The following is a 16,009-nucleotide window of genomic DNA, read 5'->3' on the forward strand; positions in this document are numbered from 1 at the left end:
TGATAGAAATTATTTTAATTAATCCTCCCACACCTAGCAAACAGCTATCCCTATTTTCTTGTTAAGGAATTGAAGTTCAGAGAAAATCAGTGACTTTCTCAAGGTCAATAGCTTGTCACTGTCAGCGGTTATTCAAACCCGGGACTCTGTATTCTAAACTTGTTTCTCATTCCATTAAGAACTCAGAAATGGGTAGACATGCATCCAAAAAAAAAAAAAAAAAGATGAAGAGTAACTATGTCAAATAGAAATATCTCCTAATTTTTCTCAAACTGATAAAATTTTTTAGAACCATTTGAAGGTTATTTCTGGAATTTTGAAAACGTATAAGTAAAAAACAGTCTTGACTGCATAAGCTCCATCACATGATCAACTCTAATAATGCACTGCAGCAAAAATAACTCATTTGATTTCCACCACCTGGATGTGTTTATTTGTTCTTTTATTTACATAAACCTATGTTTGCCCATCTTTGATGTTTCATCAGGAAATGAACTAGATCCATGAGCAAATTAAAATAACAATGATATTATTATATAACAGATAATATTTATATTAATTCTTGTTTTCATGGAAGTTTATTGAGGAGATACACATATAAATGTCACGTAACAGGACTGATGCAATAAAGATAATTTGGCAAGATGAGAAGAGAGTTTTCCTTTTTACTCTGAATTCCTGTATTCGTATTATTTTTTCTTTGTAACTTTTGTCTTTCGGCATGCTTTAATATAATCTTGGGTAGTCTGATTTCACATTCTGTATTTGGGTGAAAGTTCCCTGAAGTCAATGACTATCTCTAACTTGCTTTTATTTTTGCAGCAACAGTCTGAAGAGTTCATTCACCTTTGTGGATATTTACCAGACATCATTTAAATTGAATTTTAAGCTATTTCAGCTATTTGTTCATTTTATATATTTATTTTTTTTAGCAATGCACCAAAGTTTCTTAATAGGAAATAATTGAAATTCCTTCCTGTGGAGATTTGTATTTTTATGCTAACTTTTTGCATGAAAAACTGAGATGTAGAAAAATGAAATGAATAGCTGAAAATGAACCAATCACATCGCTTCCATTTGTCTAGTTACTAATGTTTCTCAAGTAACTGAATCTTACTGCCTGATAGTCTAGTTCTAAATTTGGGATTTGGAAAAAACGTTTGTTTTTGTTAAGCTTTGATTGTTTATATTTAACTAAATGATAACATTTTCTATGTCAAAAATATGCCTTTTTGGAACTACATAGGAAAATGTTTTGTACTACTTATGAAAATCGTAAGTTTTCACATGTTTTATGATCAAAAGACTTGAGTGTGATGTAAGAAAGACCTAAGAGCCTTTGTGACATAATTAACCCCTTAATGAACTGTGGTTAGGAATCTTTTTTTAAAATGATGACCGTTTTAATAATCCTTTTTCTGTCTTTGGTAAGCTTGTATTGACTCTCAATTGTTACTTAATCATAGTTATCTTAAGGGCAAAATGCATCCTATAATTGTCTACCAATGTTTAATCTTTTAAGGTGAGGACTATAATAGACTTCATTACCAAAGCAATGATTACATAAGATAATGCCATAAAAATCTACATACAGCAACACTTCACCTAATTAATACCATCAAGTAACTTTGGGGTAAATGAAGTTTCTAAATAAATTTCACATTTCAAAATCCCAAATGAAAATAGTAGGTCATTTTTGAAAGATCTTTTTCTGAAATACATTACATACTTTTCCTGGCTTGGTGAACAGAGACACTGAAGACAGTTTCAATTTGGCTCATCAATATGGTCATTCATTTTTGAAGTAGGATCATTTTAGTTATTTCAATTACTTTGTATTTCTTCTCAGATATGCTTTTTTACTTTTGTTCTTTCTAATGTGTTTTGAACCCCACACACCAGGACTTCTGTCAAGCTTATTTGAAAAAGACCTTAAGCAGTCATGTGCTAGAGAAGAATGAGGCAATGAAGGGTCACTATGAGAGTAGACTAGATTAGAAAGGGGGGTTTAGTTCAGTGTTCTGGTAACCCCAGTAAATGGCTTTAGAACAGGGTGTGTGAGCTCACTACTGCCTATTTCATATACTTTCAACTTTTAGACACTGTTCCAAAGATTTGATCTTGCTAGAAGTTTCTTGCACATGAATGCTGTTACCTTAATATATTCAATATGATTTCTCTTTTTACATACAACTTTTCTAGATGCAGAGGTTTAGATTTTAGGAAATACAGGATAATGTCTTAATATACTGGGGAACATATTATTTACTATCTTACAATATTAACTGGATTCTCATGATCTTAAAGAAATCTTACAGCTTTCAAGGAGTAATAACACCTTTCTCCCAGGAAGTACTTAGTGTATTGGGGGAATATGATTTCATATGAATATATAGACTTTTATGTCCCAGGACTTTATTTATATTTGCTACTTTATTTAAAAAATGTTATTTTTATTTCCTTCCTAAGATGGGGAAGGTGATATGTGTTATCTATTTTTTAAAAAACTGAATGGTAAAGTTATATATCTATACTGTTGATATTAAATAAATTAGTTTGATAAAATTTCTACTGTTTTTAAACTGTGAGTTTGAATTTTTAAAATTTGTTTCCAAGAGTCTATAGTTATATTAGTACCTCTAAAAGACTTAATGTTTCTAAAACTAGCAAAACAGACAAACATACAAACTTCAAAATAAAAAAGAAAGAAAATAGCAAACAAATATCCCCCATCTTAAATCTTGTCTAATATTTATTAAAAATTATAGCCTATCTATGAACATTAACCTGTACTTTTGTATTCGAAGTAATAACATTTGAAAAGGATAAAAATATGCAAATTTACCTTCAAATTTGCCTAACTTGGTCCTGTAAAAATAAAATCGATTAATTTAGTTGAATTTATAAATATCCCATTGATTCATTCCTAATCATTCCCTTAATTTTTCTTTTCAACAATTGGACATTTTAGTTAAATGTTAATCTTCTCTGGAGGCATCTGTTTTCTTGAGAAATAAAAGCTATCTCTAAATTTTTAAAATGTGTCTTTTCCCAGTTCTAATACTATGTATTTAAGTATCTATAATTAAAAATAAAAACAAAACAAAAATAAAACCAAACAAAACAATACTCTTTGCGATTGCTTGTGGAGTTTTTATTTGTTTGTTATTTTGGTTGCTTGAGTGGGCTTATAAAAAGTCTTAGGAGGGGGTGTGGGCAGATGGTGATAATTTCCAAAAGTTATGGTTGTCACCAGATGCCATAGCAACCAGAAATTGAAGTTAGGGAAAGAAAGAAAGTTCTTTGTAGAGTCACACAAGGCAATACCTCCTGCAGTGGTCACTACATTTATTTTGACTGAGCACTTGTCATAAATCATTTTTGATAATAAATACCAGTTTGAAATAAATTCATCCTAGCAACAGAGTTCTAATAACATTCATACTTTTTATAGAATCTTGTCTATTTTACAATTAAGAAAAGGGTTATTTAGGAATTCAGAATACTCCCCTCTTGTGCCAGGAGTGCAATTTGCATAGAGTTTTTGGCCAACTTTCTGATTTTATCTTTAAGTCAAAATGCAAATTGGTTTCAAAATACAATTTTCATGTACGTATTAAGAAGTAACTTACTGTGTCCCAAACATTTGCATTTGACATTAAAAGAAAAGTTATCTAATACTTACTTTTAAAAAATACACTCAAATCAAGTGAATAAATCATTTATAATTTTGCTTCTTGGATATATCTTTTCTCTCACTGTGACCTTGGAGATACACAACCAATATGCATTCAGGATAAAGAAAACAATAATACACACATATACTACATTTAAAAGGTAAGAACTTATACAATGCAAATTTGTCATTTTGGAAAAAATACTGAACTGGGGCAAGATTAACCTAGAATTGATCCCATTGAAACATTCTTATCTTAAAGAAAGGTTCAATAATAGTGTTCCCATGTTGATTTATAATTCAAAAACATATTTCCAAATTTCACGTTCTTTATTTTTCCTGCTAAATGTTAATAATCAGCAGCAACATCCAAACTATCTCTTTTGTAATATCAGTATTTGTAATAGTTTAAATACAGTAAACATTTCAACTTCTCAGGAGAAAATTTACAATGTGAATCTGTGGCTTGTACGTACTGCGAAGTCAATTATAATAATACATTGTATTCCATCTGGAGATTCACAAGTAAGGATAACAGAAAAATGTATAAGTAAAATAGCCACAAATGGACTCATTATCTTCACTAATAAATTAAACATAACAATCTGTTGAATGCCTTACTTCAAGAAGAAGTATGATATAAACAATTTAAACCATTGATATTTACATAATATGTTTATGCATTATTTTTATTCATTTATATATATATGGACCATTTGTGAGGTTTTATCACTGGACATTTTGAGGGCAGAACATTTAATCTATAACTATTTAATACATGTTCCTTCAGTATTTTTTCTTCAAGATAAAAATAAAGTGATATGTTTTCTTTTTTTTCCTTTTTGGAAGGCCAGCCTACACACTATACTTCACGCAATTTATTTAGTTTTAAAACTTGTACTGAGCACTCTATTAGTTTCCCGTGGCTGTTATAACAAATTACCACACTGGGTGGCAAAACCACAGAAATTTATTCCCTCCCAGTTCTGGAGACTGGAAGTCCAAAATCAGCATCACTGGGCTGAAATCGTGGTCTTAGCCAGGCCCTGCTCCCTCCTGGAGGGGAGAAGCCATTCCTTGACTCTTTGAGGTGGCTGCTGGCCTTCCTGGGTTAGTGGCCAACTTGCTTCAATTTCTGTCCCCCCGTTGTGTTGCCTTCCCATTGTGTGTATGTGTGTGTGTGTGTGTGTGTGTGTGTGGTGTATGTGTGTGTGTATGTGTGTGTATGTGTGAGGGATGTGTGTGTGGGTATGGGTGTGTGTGGGGGGGGTACGTGTGTGTGTGGTGTGTGTGAGGGATGTATGTATGGGTATGGGTGTGTGTGTGTGGTGTATGTGTGTGTGGTGTGTGTATGTGTGGTGTATGTGTGTGTGTGGTGTGTGTGTGTGTGTGAGGGATGTGTGTAGGTATGGGTGTGTGGGGGGGGTATGGGTGTGTGTGTGTGGGGGGTGGGTACGTGTGTGTGAGGGATGTGTGTGTGGTTATGAGGGTGTGTGTGTGGGGTACGTGTGTTTGTGTGTGTGTGGTGTGTGTGTGTGAGGGATGTGTGTGTGGGTATGGGTGTGTGTGTGTGGAGGGTATGTGTGTGTGTGTGGTGTGTGTGTGTGTGTGTGAGGGATGTGTGTGTGGGTATGGGGGTGTGTGTGTGGTGTGTGTATGTGTGGTGTGTGTGTGTGTGAGGGATGTATGTGTGTGTGTGGTGTGTGTGTGTGAGGGATGTATGTGTGGGTGGGTATGGGGGTGTGTGGGGGGGGTATGTGTGTAGGGGGCGTGTTGGGGAAGTGTGTATGCGTAAAATCTCCCTCTGCCTCTGTCTTATAAAGACACTTGTGATTGTATTTAGGGTACATTTTATGATACAGGATAATCTCCCCATTTGAGATCCTTATATAACCACATCTGCAAAGACTCTTTCTCTAAATAAAGTAGCATTCACAGGATCTCTGGATTAGGCCATGGGCATTACTTTGGAGGCCATTCTCAGTCTACCACACCCAGCAAGTCACTGAGCTAGGTATTGTGAGAAGTACAAGTGTGGGTGGTAGACACCCAAACAAATGTAGCGTCCGGGAGATTTTGGTCAATTTATTTACTGTGGTATCCTAGTGTGTAGAATATTGCCTGGCACAGAGCAAATATCCAAAATAAATATTTGTTCAGTGAATATGGCTGATAAATGTTTAGTAAAGGATTTCTGAGGAGAATTTTTATGCCTCACAGTTACAAATTTGAGCACTGGGGTGTTAAACAGCTTCTAAAATCCTATCAAACACAGATAGGCTCCAGATTAAAGATTCAGAGTCCAGAGGCTAACAGAGGTATATAAACATGTAGAAGGAATTATTTATCTGTTTGTTTATAGGTTATGATGGCCACATGTAAGCATGATTATCAACAATTGATAAAATTTATATCTCTAGATTGATGTCCTGGAGAAGCAATATTTATAGGAATAACGTGGCAGCATAGAACATATTTTTCTTTACAATTCCTGTATGTACAAGTATATATCACTATGTTTGCACTATGTTATATAATCCTTGAGGATTAGAATTCTCATTGTGCCCACAGTATATTGATATGGAACTAATTTAATACATATATGAATAAAATATAGCTCTGAGTTTTACTGAATGTTGATACAGCTTTTGGTATGAGGAGCTATATAATAAATATATTTACTTTTTCCCCTATGTAATATACATTATATTCGAGTACTTCAGTTAAATCACCATATGCCCTGGGTCTGTTTTAGCATAGAAATTCATAAAAATATTTTTTCTAAGCTCTTAGAGCAAAGATCTGTTATTTTTAGATTTAATTAAATAACCACATATTACTAGACTCTTGGACAGGCCTCTCATCTGCTTAATTTAGAAGAAAATTACCATCCTTTCTTTCCTAATTTATTTCTCTCTTCCAAGTTTCTATTGAATTCTGTAGTCTCATATGCCTACACTGGACTGTACTAAGAATTATAATCTGCTTACACTTCTCTCTCAGTAGATTTGCAGTAATGAAGTTGCTAATGTTCTTAGTTGACTAATTGCAAGGTATTATTTGCTTTCTTTTTAGTAATATGATGCCTCCTTTGACAAGAGATGTTTATTTACATTAAGAGGAGCAAATCAAATTTTCAGTCAACTTTTTATTATGACCGTGTATGTTGTATATAGATTAGCTGGAGCTTTGTAGATAATCCATTTATTTGTGAAATTCTTACGCAAGGTTTAATCCCTTGGTTATATATGTCACCTGTTGTCTTCTATCGCTCGGTAATATTTAGACCAGTAGGAGGTACTATTACAACCTAGTCCCTCCTTAACAAGAGATGGGAGAAATACAAATACTGTTTATTCAGGAAAAACAACTGACTCTGCTATAGATATATTATGAATATTCCTAAAATATGTAGAACAAACATTATGCAAAACAAGATAAATAGTATTTTTATTAGTCTCTTTGATAGGCTTTCCTCCCTGAGGCTAACCTCAAAGCTTCAATGCCTTCCCTTAATAACGTGCTCTAGATTTGTTATTAAGGATATAACAATGCCATTTCAGAACTTCTTTTTACTTTCTCCATACTTTAGGGCGATAAGTTTCACAACTTCACTCTCTCCTTTGTAAAGAAGTAAAATTGCTAATTGCAAGGGCTGATAGGACCAAAAGTTTCTAGAGAAATGGTCAAAAGCTGGATGGATCATAGTATTTATAAAACCTTGCATTTTGTGTCCTAAAACATTTATTGCCCAAATCATGAATGAGCTTAGACCTGATTTGAAGACATTCTGCGTGAAAAACAAGAAAGGAATTCGTTTGGCTCTGTAATTACATAAACCAACACTGTGGTAGACTTTCAGAAAGTACTAATATAATCCTAAACTTAATGGATTATGCTTAATAAGAATATAAAGTCCAGATAAAAGGAAAGAGCAATAATATTTTACTGAGCAGTTCCGATGACATTGGAATATCATGTTCCGTCATGGCACCACAACTTTTAGTAGGACATTGACAAACTGGTGAGCATTAAGAGAACAGTCTAGATGATAGGGATTTGGAAATAATGGTGATGTTTAGACTTAGGAACACTTATGGAAAATCTGAAAGTGGTTGATAGAGTAGAATAATACTGTGCTCTTCTGAGGAAAAATATCTAACCGATAGACTGAAATTACAGAGAGGTCTGCATTGGCTTTCATAAGAAAGTGCCTTGCTATGTGGAGAACTGTCTAAAAGTGGAATGTATTACTAATAAAACCTTAATTTTTTCCTTCTGACAGAAATGTTCAAGAGGAAACTGGGATGAAAAGTTGTTAGCCATGGTTTTTATATTTAATTTTTTCGTAGGCTACACTGTATATGGTACAAAACAGTAATAGTTTTAAAACAATTTTTTTCCTTCACTGACCATCAGCCATCCATTTCTCCTGTTAGTAATCACTGTTAGGAAATTTGAAGGTAATTCTGCATTGAGAGATAGGTAGATTGGGGAAGATTCTTGTTTCCTTCTAATTATAAAATATGATGATTCTATTTTATTTTACTTTGAATTTTTCTCCCACACTTGACATGGTACCTTTTTAGTTAAAGGGTATCCATTATTCAGGGTTTTATATTCTTATATTTATTCATAGTTTTTTGGATAGCTTTTTAAAATTACTTTTGAGATGGATGCTTCATATTTTTAAGTAATCCTACTTTTGCTACATGTTTTTTATGTATGTAATAGTTAGCTCATGAGTAAAACTGTGACTATGGTATCCAAACAACAACTATTTTTCCAACTGAAAGATGTTTTTACACATATTTTTTTCTTTTGTTCCCTCTGACATTCTTTCATGAGTACCCCATAAGGTTTCATTGCAGTAAAATTAGTAGATAGGAGGAAGTGGTAATTATTGAATATAACATAAAGAAATACTTATAGATGTGATAGGATTTGGAACTAAGGATGGAAAAAATGGTATTATTTTAACCAATAAACATCATCAGAAATGATGATGGAATGACTTAAACCCTAAAGGGATTTAAATGAAAGACCTTGAACTTCACTTTGAATTATTTTGATTTGAATTCCAATTTTAAATATAAAGTTCCAAGAGAGGAGTTGATTTCTAAAGTCCTAGTAATCTTTTAGACACACCAATTTTTAAGTGTATAATAATTCAACCATTCAAAATTTTTAATCTTTTATTTCTTTAACCTGTAGAATCTTTTTATTATATCAAAATTATTCTTCTCTAATTGCCATGATTGTCAAATGACACGATTTATAGCAGTATTTTGCAAACAATGAAGATAGACAAAGGTAAAATATTATTGTAATTAAACAGGCTGACCCCAGTGCTGTTAATTATAATTGCTGATTTTCTATGCTCAAATCAATACCATTGGATTTTAAAATAAAATCAATAACTTTGTAAATGATTAGGGTAGGTATAGGAAGTCTTAGTTTGACAAGTTATTCATATTGACATAAGTGTGCTTTATAGATACTGTTTATAGAGGTAGTTAGCACTATTACATATTTACTTTTCAGGACTTAGTAACACTGAATTCTTTTTAGAAACTTGTGCTTTTGGGCAAAATAAGCTTTGTGGATATGAAATGTCATTGCTACTGTTACAATATATGCTCAAACTGTCATATATTGCTTTCAGAAATATGGACACTACAAATTGGTAGTAGATCTTGAAAATGGAGAGTGCTTTCAATTGATTACAGCTGTATACTGAGCTGTTTAATTGTTGGAAATGGATTGACATATTGTAAAATAAACAATGAAGCTGGTTTTCAAAATGATAAAACTGTAACCTAATTCAATAAATTGAATCAGATTACGCAAACACTTTTGCACTTCATTAAGGAAGTAGTCAGTATAATTAATGTGAGAGCTTTTATCATGTTCACTTGTTGATATATGGCTAAAGATATGTACTGTAAACTATTTAAAGATCTTTTGTGCTATTTTACAATTCAATTAAAGTTGCCACAAACCTGATTCCTAGAGAAGACCACCACAGATTTCTTTTTCTAATTTTTTGATACATTGAGTAGGTTATGACTCTTCTCTTTAAAGGACGTTTATTTTCAAACAACATAGTATTGTGACATGGCCCCTAATTTGGAACTAAAAGATCTGGCTTTCATTCTCTTTTTCGTTACTTGCTAGCTAACCCTGAGTAACATTACTTGGCCTCTTTTGTTGTATTATCACATGTAGGTACTGGTAGCCAAGACATCATTTTAGAGAAGAGGAAAAAAAAAATGTTAAGAGCCCTGTTAAAACTTTCACTATATGTGCTAGTCAATTCAGGTTTTCTGAATCCAATTTATTGATTATTTTCCTACACCAAGCTGCTGTCTGAAATACCTACTTCATCATTTACAAACTACCCACATAAGATCTGCTTTATCTCCTACTTGGTGGGACTTTGTGAAGAGCAAAATGAGCTAAATGTATCACAAAACACTTTGCAAAGTGTTATATAGCAAGATATCCTCTGATTTTGAGTTTTATGATGATGATTTTCAAAATAGGTTTTTTTGCCTTATTCCAAATGGAATAACAGTCATTTATCTCTCTGTTTAAACACATCAGTTCTGAGAACGGTGTGTTCTTTCCTATATTTATGGCATCAGGCTGTAGTAATCATTTCCCTATTTTTATTTAAAAAATTGGTTTTGTACCTTCAAATTACATCAAATGAAATATTAGTTTTCCTGGTAGAATCCTCTTCTCAGATTAATGATTAGCTTCTGATTATTATATATGGAATTTTGTGATTCATATTTAATTCACTGAAATACATTCTGCATCCAATTTTTGGATAGAATATCATTCTATTCAGATAAAATATATTCCCATTAGTTTTCATTTAAGAGATACAATAACTGTAGAGAGAATATTTTTCTAAATATATAATTATTTGAGCTTGGTTCCTGAGATGTAAGGATATGACTTAAAGAAACAATGTTGAGTTTTAAGGATTAAAGAGGATCTAACTCCCTTTGTTTATTCTAAAGGGCTATGTAAATATAAGTTATTATTTGGGGTTACACTTACAAATGTGATGCTATATCATCAAGATTCTCTTCAAACATGTAAAATATTCAATATTAAAATCACTAAAATGTTTAATCCCTTTAGTAGTAAAGCATTATTCCCATTACTCCTTGAAATTTTTGGAGGTATTCATTTTCCTGTTAAAACATCTATATTTTAAATTTGAAAATGTAACATTGTGAAGGTTTTTAAAATCTATCCTTCTATTTGAATACCTTCATTCATCTATTAAAGCAGTAAATGCCCTTTGTATTATCTGTCATCTTATATTGCTTAATAAAATATTTCTAGGAAATTATATTAAGGCAAAAATCTTTAAGTAGAATTACGTGGAATCATGTTGATTCAAATGAATGTAAATGCAAGTACCTCTAAATTGTAAGAAACTTAATCTCTTAATATTACAAGATAATGATATTTTGAAGTTATTTGAGCCAGAGATTCATCTCATCATACCTAAATTTTAAGTAACTTATTGAATAAATTAAGTTTAAAGATACCATTCCAAGGACAACCCGCTACCATATGACCTGTCCATGTGAGTTGTCTTTTTGATTTATAATGGCAATTGCTTTCTCGGCATGGATTTCATGACATAATAATATTCTATGAATTTTTGAAATTACAGTGAGTTCCACATCAATCATCTATAACAAAATAATATATGTAACAATGAGAGAGAACTATTAGAATGTAGACATTTTAGAAATATGCACTTCCCCCCAAAGTGTCAATACTATCACTTTAATGAAATGGGGTGGTTGCTTCTTTTGATTTTCTTCAAATTGATCATAGAAATTGTTAGCATCATCATTCCCATCAGCATACCATCCCATCATCTCAACAGTAATCTTCATTTTCCTTGAATATGTTGACTGTCCATCCAGCCAATTTTTGCCTAGACCACTGTTGTTCTTGGCCTGAATTCAAGGAAATCTTTTGCTTCTGGGGTTACTATGCATTAAGGTCTTAAATTTCAGGATTATAATTAAACACATGTGACATGGACTACCATTACCTGGCCATGTTTCTTTTATCTGTAAGAATCAGAGTTAAAGTGAGATCTTAGCCATGTAAAGAATTGAGTGTGCTGCTATTTTTTCTCCAGTTTCTCTTTACAAAATAGTATTGAAAATACCTTGTAGTCTTTCATGAGTAAATATCCCTATTCTAAATGGAAAAAAAAAAAAAACCCTCCGTACATAGAATTTGCCATCAGCAGCTGCCTCATTTTTCACTTTATCTTACTTAGGTTTGTTTCTGAAATGGCAGGTCGACTAGCAGGCAGGGTTCTTTATTCTTTTGACATATTTTGTATCATCTTTTTATTAATGATCATTATACCTTCAACTGATTTCTTATTTCTTCTATAATTTAGCATGGACTTAGCATTTCATAAGTAGCATATTTGGGAACCCAATACATACATTCAAAGAAAGCATTACTTTTTAGAAAAGATTTTTAAAAGCTTATTCAAATTTATAACCTTAATCATGTGGTTTAGAAGAACCATGACCATATTGCATATGTAAAACACAAAAAGGAGCATTTTTGCAAAATGAAAAATATTTGAAATTTTCTTGAAGATAGTTGCTTGAGTTTACCTACATAGTACTACTTATCACATCTCTTTTATAGATATTCTTGCACTTACAATGTATATTTATTATGACTTTGTACATATGATACAATGGATAGAAGTAAAAACAACTTATCAGATACATGTACATTTTATTTAAAAATTTCATCTACTTTGTGTATGGAATCAATATTCATGTCTATATTTTTTAACACTCTATCTCCCATTGCCAGCACAGTCTCAGCCAAAACATTGTTAAATTAAATACTATCCAATCAATGAATATATTGGTTAAAATAAGAGGGAGTGCAAAGCATTATTGAGTAATTACTACATGGTAGGAACTTTGCTAAGCTAATATATATTATACTTTGTTTCTAAGTCAATCTGTGAAGGAGGTATTATTGTTTGTCCCATTTTACAGATGAATAAATTAAGGCATACAAAATTTAAATAACTTGCTCAAGTTGAAGTGAAGGGCTCAATTGGGGATTGAACTCAGGGAAGAATAATTATAAATTCTGACTTCACTGTGTCATCCATACTATTTCTAAGGAATCCATTAATCTCTTTAGGTAACATTTATATTTTGAGCAGAATCAAAACAGGATTAATTGAATTTTTCATGGATGAAAAATTTATGGATGAATTTCTTTTAGAGACAAAGTCAAATTTAAAAACAACACTTCAAATTTTTATTAATATGCTTAATCTTAATTTCAAAAACTTCTAACAACACAACTTACATATTAGAAAAATAAGTTAAATTCTTTTGTTGTGGGTGTTCTAGACACTAGTCTACACTATAAGATTTCCTTGATAGTGTTATTTTTCTCCTAATACTGGTAGAAAGCTTAAGAAGTATTTTAAAATAGTTATATTTTAAAGAGTTGAGATATTTAGTCTCATAATTTGGAGGCATGGTGTGGGGATAGCAAAAGGATAGAACAAAAGATGTTAAAAATTATATTTCAAAATTCGTGACCAAGCTTAATTCGTTAATTTGCCATTATGTTTGAATTTTATTTCTAACTTGGCTATCACTTCACTGAGTGTTTGTGGAAAAGTCTGAACTTTTTTTTCTTACATCGCACTTTGTTAAATGATGTAGTACTGACAGACTGACAAATGTTTTATGTAATCAGAGTTATTTCTGAATGTTCTGTATAGTTAGGCACATTGTGTTACCTGCAAGTCCCAAGCATACTATTTTACCCTAAATAATTGAAAAATTACTTTCTTAACTTTTAGTACTATTTCACTCTTAGGGTCTCCATTTGCCCTGTTGCTCATTAGTAGTACATCTCTATGTTGTTATTTATTTCTGCAATTGATACAGTACCTGGTTGAAGCAATGTAACAATGGGCACCCAAGGACAGTTCAGTGTAGGCTCTTTGGTGCAAAGAATTATAGTAATACTTTTCACTATGGTATATTAAACACTAAGCTGTTTGATATAATTTGTAAAATAGTTGAAGCTATATTTCAAATATTTAATTTTTAGGTTATTATTGTAACATTTTGGAAAATAAAAAAGCATCACTCATAGTCCTGCTGTCATGTAACATATATTTCCTTTCTGATTACTAATGCTAAGTTCTTGCTCACTTATCTATGAAATATGTACCAGAATATTCCATTTCTTTCCACTTTTCAAAGTGTGAAAGTTATTCTTATATATATAATATATAATTAATAAATATAGCCATCTTCCATTTATTTCAAAGCAAATATGGTAAATTCACAATTGTGTCATAGTGTCATTATCCTTTTTGCATCATGTCTATGACAATTGTGAATACTTTAATTTTTACCATTTTCACATTAAGATATCAATAAACAGGGAATAGAAATTCTTTCAACCATTTATGACTTTTAATCATTTCAAATTCTATATTTATTTTGTTATTCTGCTTTGTTCTGTTTTTCAAAGGAACAGGTTGTTTCTGAAATTCACAAAAAGTTTAGTCTTGATAGAAAAATGTACCTATAGCATTTTTTATTTTGTATTGAATCTCAAAATCCAAATGAGAGATTTGAATATTAGGACCTTGACTTGACTCACCTCTGCTTAATTTTGACAGTTGTCTTAAAGTGAATTTAGTGTTTAATGAAATTTTCTGGACTGATAACTCAAGACCTGAAGGGAACAATTCTAGTGGTGAGAAAGTAATTTTCTGGCCTAATTACACCTTTGGCCTCACTACAAAGTCTGTCAACAAAAATGCCAGGTTTGATCATGATTTTTTTTGACGTGTATTCACCAATCTACTTCACACAGGAGACTTTTTTGCAATAGCATTGGGTATTTTTCAGCCTAAGATTTTACATCTGGGAATGAAACTTCAATGTACTGCTGCCAATAGGTGATTCACTCAAATCCATTTATATTTGAAAAATTATGTGGGTATTAATGAACTTTACATATTGCACTGTGGAAACATGTATGGCCATATTATTTGAGATGGCCATGTGAATTATATCGAGTAATCACAAATAAATGGTGAATTGTTTTTTAAAAAAAAATTGAAAAACTGGAGTCTCTAGAATTTCTATTTCTTATTTATATTCACTCTTAACCACTAAATACTTTTAAGATGGTGGCAGTTCCCTTAAATTTCTGAGTGTGAGTTTCACTATATTTAAATACTCCAATAGCATTTTGTAGTTGTCAACCCTTGGATCATTTCTCAAACAACCCCTTGACCAGAAGGCATAGATGTCTCTTGCATTAAAGATCTGTTCATGTTTTTCATCTGAACCTTGGCTATGCCCCTCATCCTTGAATTATCTATCCTTTCATTCTAGGTTTTTTGCTCTCTGTCTTCTTACTTTTTATCCTTCTCCTCTTCTTGTGTTTTGTTTAGAACATTTAGCATGGCAAAGTTGTTATTAAAACTTGAGTGTAGCAGAGGCTAATGTCTGATTAGAGAAACAAAGTAACAAAAGATAACTAATTGATGTTATTGAATTATTATCTTTGCTGTTTCTGATTTTAATTCTTCCATCTACTTTTGGTAAATATTATTCTCAGTTGGAGAGGTTCCATACAAACACATTCATACATACCCTTAATTTCCAAATAAGGAAAGGATTTGTAGACATTAAAGATAATATTTTAATGTTGCAAAGAATTGGAAATGAACATTTCTTATATCTGTTATTATAAAATATACTCACAACTATTTCAAAAGTCATTTGTGAAATACATACTTTAGAAATGGCCATTTATTTATTCAAAAAATATTTACCATGAGTTACAAAGTTACATTACCACTCACTAAACTATAATTGAAGGTACAAAGTGGCGAATACTAAGTTACACACAAGCACTATACATTTTCTGAAGAGGAAGAGGAAACTGGAGATTAAGAGAGTAATCATCTCATCATGGTGGACAGTGGCATTTTACATTGACTTAAGATGAGTATTATTTGACTCAAAAATTTATTTTTACAAGTATATGAAAATTAAATTTGATAGCAATTTTTGTGAAAAAATAGCATTTTACATTATTACAGAGAGTGTGATGTGGCTGTTTGAAGATTGAAGACAATCACTGGCTGATGAATGAATGTGTAATTTTCAGATCATTAGAGTATTAGTAATTGTTACCATCTATTGGGATTTATTATATTTCAGTTACTAAGTCTTTTTACATATATTAGCTCATTTAATCCTG

At 31.6% G+C, this 16,009-nt stretch overlaps 1 protein-coding gene across 2 annotated transcripts in view; it reads left to right on the forward strand.

The window, feature by feature from the left end:
* DACH1 (dachshund family transcription factor 1) overlaps positions 1 to 16,009 on the forward strand; it is a 401,211-nt gene that overhangs the window by 168,892 nt on the left and 216,310 nt on the right. The window lies entirely within an intron of this gene.

Source organism: Lemur catta, chromosome 13 (assembly GCF_020740605.2).
Source record: "Lemur catta isolate mLemCat1 chromosome 13, mLemCat1.pri, whole genome shotgun sequence".
NCBI lineage: Eukaryota > Metazoa > Chordata > Mammalia > Primates > Lemuridae > Lemur > Lemur catta.